The sequence below is a fragment of the Hydractinia symbiolongicarpus genome, chromosome 3 (genome assembly GCF_029227915.1).
Source record: "Hydractinia symbiolongicarpus strain clone_291-10 chromosome 3, HSymV2.1, whole genome shotgun sequence".
NCBI classification, from domain to species: Eukaryota; Metazoa; Cnidaria; class Hydrozoa; order Anthoathecata; family Hydractiniidae; genus Hydractinia; species Hydractinia symbiolongicarpus.
In genome coordinates, this window is record NC_079877.1 from 20,485,214 (window position 1) to 20,494,445 (window position 9,232).

At 35.3% G+C, this 9,232-nt stretch overlaps 1 pseudogene; it reads right to left on the reverse strand.

The window, feature by feature from the left end:
* Window positions 1–748: 748 nt before the first annotated feature.
* Window positions 749–4,754, reverse strand: LOC130636927 (sodium bicarbonate cotransporter 3-like; annotated as a pseudogene).
* Window positions 4,755–9,232: the final 4,478 nt, after the last annotated feature.

The window sequence follows — 9,232 nt, forward strand, 5'->3', positions numbered from 1 at the left end:
CGCTCTAAGGTAATTGAATTTTAAGCAGATAGTGGAATTTCGCACAAAATAGAAGCGTTTGATGACGTCGTAGAAAATGTGCTGACGCAAGCGAATTTTTATTGCTGCCATTTTGTTCTTTGTGTGACGTACTATAAGTGTGTCAAGTTTGATTCAATTTGGACAAGCCTATGAAAAGTTATTGACGAGGGGGGGTGGGGCGGAATCCGCCCCGGCCCCGGTCGAAATATGTTCGAAAACCCCGGACCGGACAGGGTTAATATTTTACTTGTTTAACAAAGATATCAAATACCAGCTTGATTAAATTTATATACATATAGTTATATATAATATACCTTGGGCATCACATAGCATTGATTTGTATCTTTTTTATCAAAATCCCTTTTCAAATCAAAGAGGCGAAGAGAAGTTAAAGAGACAAGAATTGAACAACCGGGTTTTAATGCAGTTGATAGTAAAATTGTATTATTGTTTCTCATATTTAAAACGTGCTTTCTTAGTCAGATCAGCTGTTATCTAACCATGCACCATCAGCATTTTCAAAAAATCTTCAACAAGAGAGTATATAAATTTTGAAGGCCTAGATACTGAAATATTCAAATGCTAATGTATTTATTGCTGAATTAATTAACAATGAACTACTCCATCATTCAAATTGAGCTCGTTCAGTATACGAATCTTCAAGTTTATACATAACAAGATTTGTATTCTGAAATTTCCAGAGTTTTCCTGATCAGTTTTAAAAATATCCAGTTAAACTGTTATTTTAGAATACTTCATAATAGGTTATAAAAATTTTATTTTTATTTTTTATTTATTGAGTTGTGTTTTAACATTGCGGTTTAGTTACAATAATAATTGAGAATTGGGATACTCAATGATTTGTTTACCCCAAAATTCTCCGTTTTCAACGTCTATACTTCAAATTTCAAAATCTTTCAGGCTAATGACGGAAATCGTCAAGGCCTGAAGTGTTAAGAAGCTGCTAATCGAAAGGGGACAGGGTATAAAACAATGCTCGAAGCAGAAAGGTGAGACATGCGTAAAAAAAATCTAAAATATGGAATCTTGTGTTACTATTTTTCTAAACATTTACATGGGAACGTGAACATCGTACTAATATACGTCGTCGGAAGTCGTAACATCGCTATCGTGATCCAACTCATGCAACTCTTCTTCTGTGAACAAATGTTTTAGCAACCACCTCAATGGCAACATCAACAGAATAAAAAAAGGGAAGGTCGGCGCTAAAATACTGTTCTTCACTGCTAGCACGATGACTAAGCAAAGTAATTGAATAGCGGTAAACAAATTAATTTTTCGCGTTTTTACTTTACGAATATAATGTAAGTCAGGATGGTGGTTCGGCGGTATGAAAAGTAGTTTTATTCGTAATGATAAACGAAGATGCGATAAAGCCGTTACGCCAAGATACAATAACACTCCCAACAGCACCGCGATTGGTATCGTTCTCAATATCGGTGCAAGAAGAACAGATAAGCCAATCATGAGATGGATTAATATGTTTGTTACTCTTTGCTCGATCACTCGAGTGACATGAGGTCGTGTACCTGGTGCATGATTATTACTAAATATGAAAAGCGAGTTTAAGTGTGCGATTGAATGAACTGGGCATGCACACATCCAAGGTATTCCAAAAATTGAACAAACGCTAACGAGTAGTCCCACCATTAGGAAATCTAGATTGTGCCCAGATCCCTTCAATAACTTATGAGCCTTGCGATCAACGATAGTTCCAGTCAGTTCAGTCTCCATAAACGAAATTATGGTTACCAGAAACGCTGGTACAATGGTGAAGATAATTTCAGCTACGGTTAAACTTCTTTTGCTCCCCATCATGTCAACGACCCATCCTCGTTTCCCTGGCGCAGTTGATGTAAAACCATCTGGGATATCAAGTTTTGGTGAATAGTTATCTTTCATCAGGATATCGAAAATTAGGAAAATTAGCACAGAAAATACGATTCCAAAATCACTGAGTAATCTGCAAAACTGGAGCGGGAAGTATTGACTGTGCCTCAGTTGCAAAATATGGTGGCATAACAAACTGGTACCAAACAATAAAACAATCGTCATCAGCCCCAAACTGACGTTGTAGTCTCCTGAAGCATCGATAGTGGTCGTGTTACAGGGAAAGTTTATACCCAATGTTCCCGAAAGGTTCCCAAACTGTTGAGGTTCTAGCATGTTCCATACATAGCGAAAAGACTCATGAATAAATACTGCGGATATTAAAGCCGAAATAACTTCTTCGGGGAACAGTGTAAAATACCGAACAAGATATGACAAATCAAGCGCTATAATAAGCGTGCACAGAATGGTGGTCCAAAAGCCTATCCATCCTCTCCACGGCAAAAACTCTACGTTGATTGTCTTCGAAAGGTGTTATATACTTTCTTCCATAATTAATAAAGGACCAGTCGCACCAAGAATGATTAAAGGTTGACCTGCAAACCAACCGAATATAACGCCACATATGGACGTCGAACATATCATTTCAGAACTCCCAGCAATCCCTCTGTTTCGTGTGATAAAATGGCAGCAAATGTTATGGTAGGTGCAAGGAGTGAGAAGTATACGAAGATCAAGGCAACAAGGCATCGAAAGTTAAACGCGTCTGTGAAATCGCTTTTAAGATGGGGTAACTTCCGTTTAACATCTCTTAATAACCCTCCAAAAATTCTGCTAGTTCTCTACAGAGGATCATCGTATATATCTTCATGAACATTTTTTGGTAGAGGTTTAAATTGGTCGATGTTCTTCGTTGGCTTTGCTCATGTTCAGTGCTTTGGTTCCATTTTGAAATCGATTGATTCCAAACTGAAGAATCCCAGCTCTCAGATGGTAAGACAGTGCTATTTAAAACATACTCATCAATCCCAGCCAACAAGTCTGTTTGTGTCTAAAATTCAAACTTTTAATTCGATTACGTTGCTGTAGTTAGATTGTTTCTTTTTTTAGTTTTATGCTTGCACGTATTTGTAGAAGCAACTGTATTCTAAAATCTACAAGATTTCTAAGCACAATTCGTAACCTAAGACTAGGTTTTAAATCAGATTATATACCAAATGAAAGGCAAAGGGCAAGGGTTCTGTTTTGTCAATAAAAAACCGTTTAGAATTTTACATGAACTAAACAATTGCAAGTCAATTCGGGTAGCATGAGTTTTATTCTTCCTCTAAGCAACTGTTAAGTATCTGTTTGTTTATACAAAGCATCATTTTTTGGTTTATCCTAGATGTTTCTTAACTTGTACAGTGTCTTTCCTGAAATTATAGACCCCTAATTTATCCCTTAAAATGCTTTATGGCAAGAGTTCAATTTACCAATTCACCTTTTGAATTTTATTACAATATTTTGCGAGTTAGTATTTGAACGTACCTATGATCTCTGCTCTGCGTTTTTTAAAAGCGTGTTAAAACTATATAGAAAACTTACTTTACACACAGATTTGCGGAAGTGATCACGCGACATAAGCGTGCCTAAAACTCTTCCTATCTCATAGCAATCAGCTTGGCAGTCCTCTGCTTTAATTACAACTTACAAAAACCTGACAGGTAAGGAGAGTTCAGTCAGGTTACCCAGCTGTTGACTTTTCCCCTACCTCACAAACACTACGACCGATTTGACCGCGTAGCCAATATTAGCAACTAAGATGGTCGTAGCTTCGGAACCATCACTCATGCATTTTGATGCATTCGAATGATTTGATTCTTTATGTGTCGTGGGGTCCTCTAAAAATTTTATCGTGAATGAATCTGACGATATCCTAAAAAAAAAAGAAAAGAAAAACGCCTTCTTTAATGGGATGTTGAAATTGCCGGTTTGCAGCTGTAAACCGGTAATTATAACAGTGATTTATATTTGGGACGTTTAATATTAAAAACAATTCAAATATTACCCTCGATGAAATATTACCCAGAATCGATGGAATTAGAAACTTTTTTCAATTTCGGTAAAGGTTCTTTATGTATCGAACGACCATTGTCTTTTTGGTTATAATGATAGTGTCTTGCAAGTAGCATAGCATTCAAAATGTGTTGAAAGTGCTCTGAAATAATCTTGTTTTGGACGAGACATTCACAAATTCTATTAGCTATCTCTTGTAATGTACTGTCCTCAATGTCTAACAAACAATAGCTGTCAGCAAGCGTATTTTTTAAATCAGACAACGCTTTGTAGGATAGTTTTGAAATGTATGGTTTGCTCCATCGACCTGAACCTTCCTCAATATCTTCTTCAAGTTTAATCCACCTATAAAAACGTTATTAAACCTTTTAAATGCCTTTTAGGTTAGCTGCTAGCTCAGTAATAAGCGTTTTCGTACATAGACTTCATTGGAGACAAGAATGAGATATCAGCTATTTCTTTGATACCGTATGGTAAAATCGTCCGAGGGTCGAATTTTAAAAAAAAAACACTAAATAAGCAATAAGGCTCGACTAAAGCGAAGCAGTGGATAAAAATATAGATGATACATGTTTTCTCGTCATCCAAAACAAAAAAAGCATTTCCTTTTTGGGTTCATTAAAATAGATCCTCTCGTAAACAGGCCACATTATCGCTATCCATGGTATTTTTTATTGATTTTAATCATCGCGACAAGCAACACACCTAGCAACGAAATTTGGGGAATACCTGGAAATTTCCTGCCACTCATAATATCCATCAGCTGTTTTGTGGAGGCTTTCTAACTCAACAAAACGAAGCGGTTCTTCACAAGTACTGGTCATCGCTCTCTCGTGCTACATATTGACTTAATTAAAACATCATCATTTTGGGAAATTTATTTGACGTCATTTTAAATTCTAATTGACGTCATACAAAATAAACCCGAAAAATACAGACCTTGTTTAACGCTTCAATTCTTAACGGGATTTTGAAAATACTCTGGAATTAGTGTTTGGGAAATCGTCGGTTTTTTAGCTCTTTTTTCAAAATGGGCAAACAATTAGTTAGCGATCTGAAGCTGGTAGGGTGCAAAGGTTTTATTTCGGCATGGATGTCAACCGAGTAACCAACGTTGAAAATGCGCTACCTGAACTTTTCACAATGTTTGCTCCACGATTTGGAAAAATCCATAATATCGTAGAGTTGGGGTGTGCTGATGTCAGCAAAAGATTAGCACCTTTTAAGATTTTGGATGTAACAAATAAGTTCTAAAAGTGCTGTCTATATTTGAAATATTTTCTCAGGAACTGGAAAAATGGAGTTGATGCAAGGGAGATTAGCATAAGTGTTACAAAGCCATTCTCATCCCCAGAGCTCTTTGAGATTAAAACCAGGTTTATCTCAAAGAGCTTTGAGGTCGAGAACGGTACAAAGCCTAATAGCGTGTAAAAATCTTATATTTTTACCGGATTGGTTGAGTAAAATTGAGTAAAATTATTATAATACTTGTCAGGAAATCGATCCAAAATTCTTCTTAAACACAACATTTTTTTTATGAAACGAACATACAAACGTAGACATACAGTCATTAAATTGTCATGAGGGAGCCAGTGCCTTACCGCTAAGAATGCTTAGTTCACCTATAACTTCGGAGAGATCTATAACACAATGAAGAACAGTTATTATATTTTAGTCATGACAATATGTTTACTTTTTCTGTTGCTGGAATCTAAAATTTCTGCACGCTAAAGTTTCGCCATTGTTCGTCGCATAAACTAACTTATTTTCTAATTCACGTACTCAAACGAAAATAACTTTATTTATTTGCTTATATTTCAAGTAATAGTCAGTATAGGAAGTTATAAATTTACAAAGAATACACCGTCCAGAAATTATGATCCAGAACTTTAAATGGATATCGAGCGAGAGCTGATGACAACTAGATCATGTCTGTGAACGACACGTTTTCTTTGTGTAAGACGTACTTCGATAAAAAGTTCGAACACTTGAAGCGTCAAATCACCGTTCCTTCGCCTCCACCTTCAAAAACGAGAAAGTTGAACACTGAATTAAAATTCAAAGCAAACCAAAAACAGCTGGCATTTAACAACGAAATTGCCGAGAAAATTGATGAAGCCATATCCCTAATCAAAGATGGCTACTCCTCTAAACCGCTGAAAAACCTTAAGGTGTGAGTAAGGGAAAGAAGTGCTATGTATTAAAAATCGTGAAACAAAATTGAATGTTGGTCAATGCATTGACTTTGTAATTCATCTTTTGATACCTTTTGCTTTCCCAATATGAGATCTAGTAATAAGGCAGTATAATCCAGGTTCATTTATATACATCGTATGGCCATTTTTTTCAAGGTGGCAGTAGCCCTTTTAAAACTCAGAAATTTTTTTTACATAATTAATTACGAAAGGTTATTTTCAGACTATATATCCTTATTTTTTCTGTTATAACACACTTGTCACGATTTTATAGCTAAAATACTATTATCTTTCACCAAGAGTATTCAGCCTCAATATGTTCTCTTTAAAATAAAATTCATGAATAATTAATTATTTCTCCTGAATATAGTTTAAAGGGGGCTTTTCACGAAGCGAATTGAACGGCGAATTCCACGGCGAATTGTATCTGAGCATGCGCAGTTTTGTTTGTTTTGATTTTGCATTGAACTGCGCATGTTCAGATACAATTCGCAGTCGAATTCACCGCTCAATTCGCTTCGTGCCCCTTAAGTCTAAACGCTTGCGAAATTGTACAGAAAAAAATGACGTAATTATTAAAGAGAAACGTTAATAACAACAAAGATGGCGCATTATGTAGAAATTTAAGACGATCTTTATTATGTTACACTGCACGAGCTTTAACTTTCGATAGCATTTTTGTTTTACTTTAAAATTTTCAGACATGCTTGGTGAACCATGCAGCCATGATACTGTCGGAAATACGAACGCCGTAAACATATATATACTTTGACTTTATTTGATTGTATATATATTTAGGTCATAATTTAGAAGAACCTCTTTCGTTACAGTCCTTTAGTTCTGAGCTGTTGGTTCCCACATTTTGGTCCAACCGAGCCGGATCTTTTATCCGCCTTTTACCTTTGGAATCAATTGTTTCTGGGTTCATGTTACATTTATTAGTTTGAGTATAACATTATTGACATGATGTCAGCTTCAATTTTAAAAAAGAAGCGACTTGCACAAGATGTATTAAGAAATGAGCTGAAAGATGTGTTTCACGAGGTTGAAAACGCGACCGAGTTAAATTTTTTTGGACAGTTATATTGAAACATTGACAAATAGTCGTACTTCATTGAATGAGCTTAATGGGGAAATAATTGACTTGCTGGAGAAAGATGATGAAGTAACAGCACAGGTTAGTGACAACTTCAAATTTGAGCAAATCATTGGGAGCTTGATTAGTTTGGCAAGGTCTAAGCTAGCAGTTGCCCAAAGTGCTAAAATTGGAAATGCAGATTTAAACCTTAGTGTCGGACAAGCAAAAAACATTGCTACTGCAAAACTTTAAAAGCTGAGTATCAAACCATTCGATGGAAATCCATTGCATTTGAAAAGTTTTTTTGATTCGTTTATGCATATGATTGACAAGTCGAATATTTCAGACATAGAAAAATTTTCTTATCTTAAGTTATATTTAACTGGCCCTGCTGCTGAAATATTGTGTGGGTTAAATCTAACCAATGATAATTATAAAGTTGCTGTTGATTTACTGAACTAGAAATTACAAAAAAGGTTGCGAAGCATTTCACAAGTTGCAAGCAAAATTAAACTATCAATACTTTGTCCCTAGCACTTCTTGTTTCTTTGGCACTAACATCTTCCGAAATACATCAAAATTGAATGAAGAACCCTGGGGACGAGGTAGGAAAATGAACACTCTGCGGAACAATTCGTTGCTCAAAAACAGTTTTTTTCGCGAATAGACTGCGCGAGTATTTGATGTGCGTGGGATATTCTTTTCAAAATGTGCGAGAAAATTAGATTACGCGAAACTAACAAAAACGAATAACGCGTTTTTCCACAGAATGGTAAAAGTAAAGAGCGCAATACAAAATTACACTTTTAGCAGTATTCCGAAAGATATGTAATGCATCGAATTGTACAACCCGCAGAAGTTGGTCCTAACGTTAACGATTTCGTAAATGACCTCACAACAAAACAGTATTTTTTTCACGTAAAAATACCGGCAGTAGAAGCCACAGAATCTGCTGGAACGAATTTCGAAAACTCACGGTAAACAATTAAAACAAAAACAAACAAATCAAAACAGTTTTTTAACTTTATCAAGATTTATTAAATAGCTTCAAATTTGGGCAGAAAAACAATAACGGATTCGCCTTCTTTTCACCGCACGCATTAGAAGATTACATCACTCACTCCCATTGTACAGAATCTAAAAGAAAAAGAAAACATTTTCATATAGTGAAGCTTCCAGTGCCTTTAAGGGATGGCCAAGTCAATGGAATTGAAAGCACTGTTTTTCATCTTATAAATAATTAAGGCTAATTCGGAAAAGTATAAAAGAAAAAAACTAAACAATTTGGCAACTTTACTAATTTTATATGCAAAGTTCCAACCATACCAACAGTTTCCAAATCTGACAAAATCATTTTAGAAGTGTTTATTTTTTCAGAATTTGATTGATGCAAGGCCAAGGGAAATTAAGTTTATTGTCCTAGACCCATTTAAAAACATATGCTTCTCATCATTCAGTTTTTTTTCAGCCAACATTAATGTAATCACCCAGAGGAAATTTTAATGTCTCTTGTGTGTGTTTTAGAAGCTGAGTACACAAATACACAAAATTACAAGTGCTGAACTTTGGCAATCATATTTTGCAATCAGACCCTTTTAAAAACTATGCTGAACCATGTTAATTATTAAATTCAGCACTAATAGAAAAGCACCTTGGATAGGATTATCGTGAATGAAATAGTAATTTTTACACAAATAATTTAAAAAATAATGAACTTTGTTATGTGGGTTGTTCTCAAACACACGTGGGCGGTGGACAAGAAACTGTGATGTAATTTCTCTTGGTCTATTATTCCTGAGAATATTCTAAAATAAGAGGGTGTCAATAAGCTGCAAACAGCCACATATATAAGGGCGAGTTCGGGCAACTTTTCCAATTAAATTAGTGATTGTCTTGCAAAACCGCCCGCACTTTCCCGAACTTGCATGGAGCATTTTCAAAATTCAATTCCTTGTAACATACCTTGTGGACGATAGTTGGAAAAAGATGCTTTAAGAGAAAGGAGTTAATAAAGTTTAAAAGTTATTTA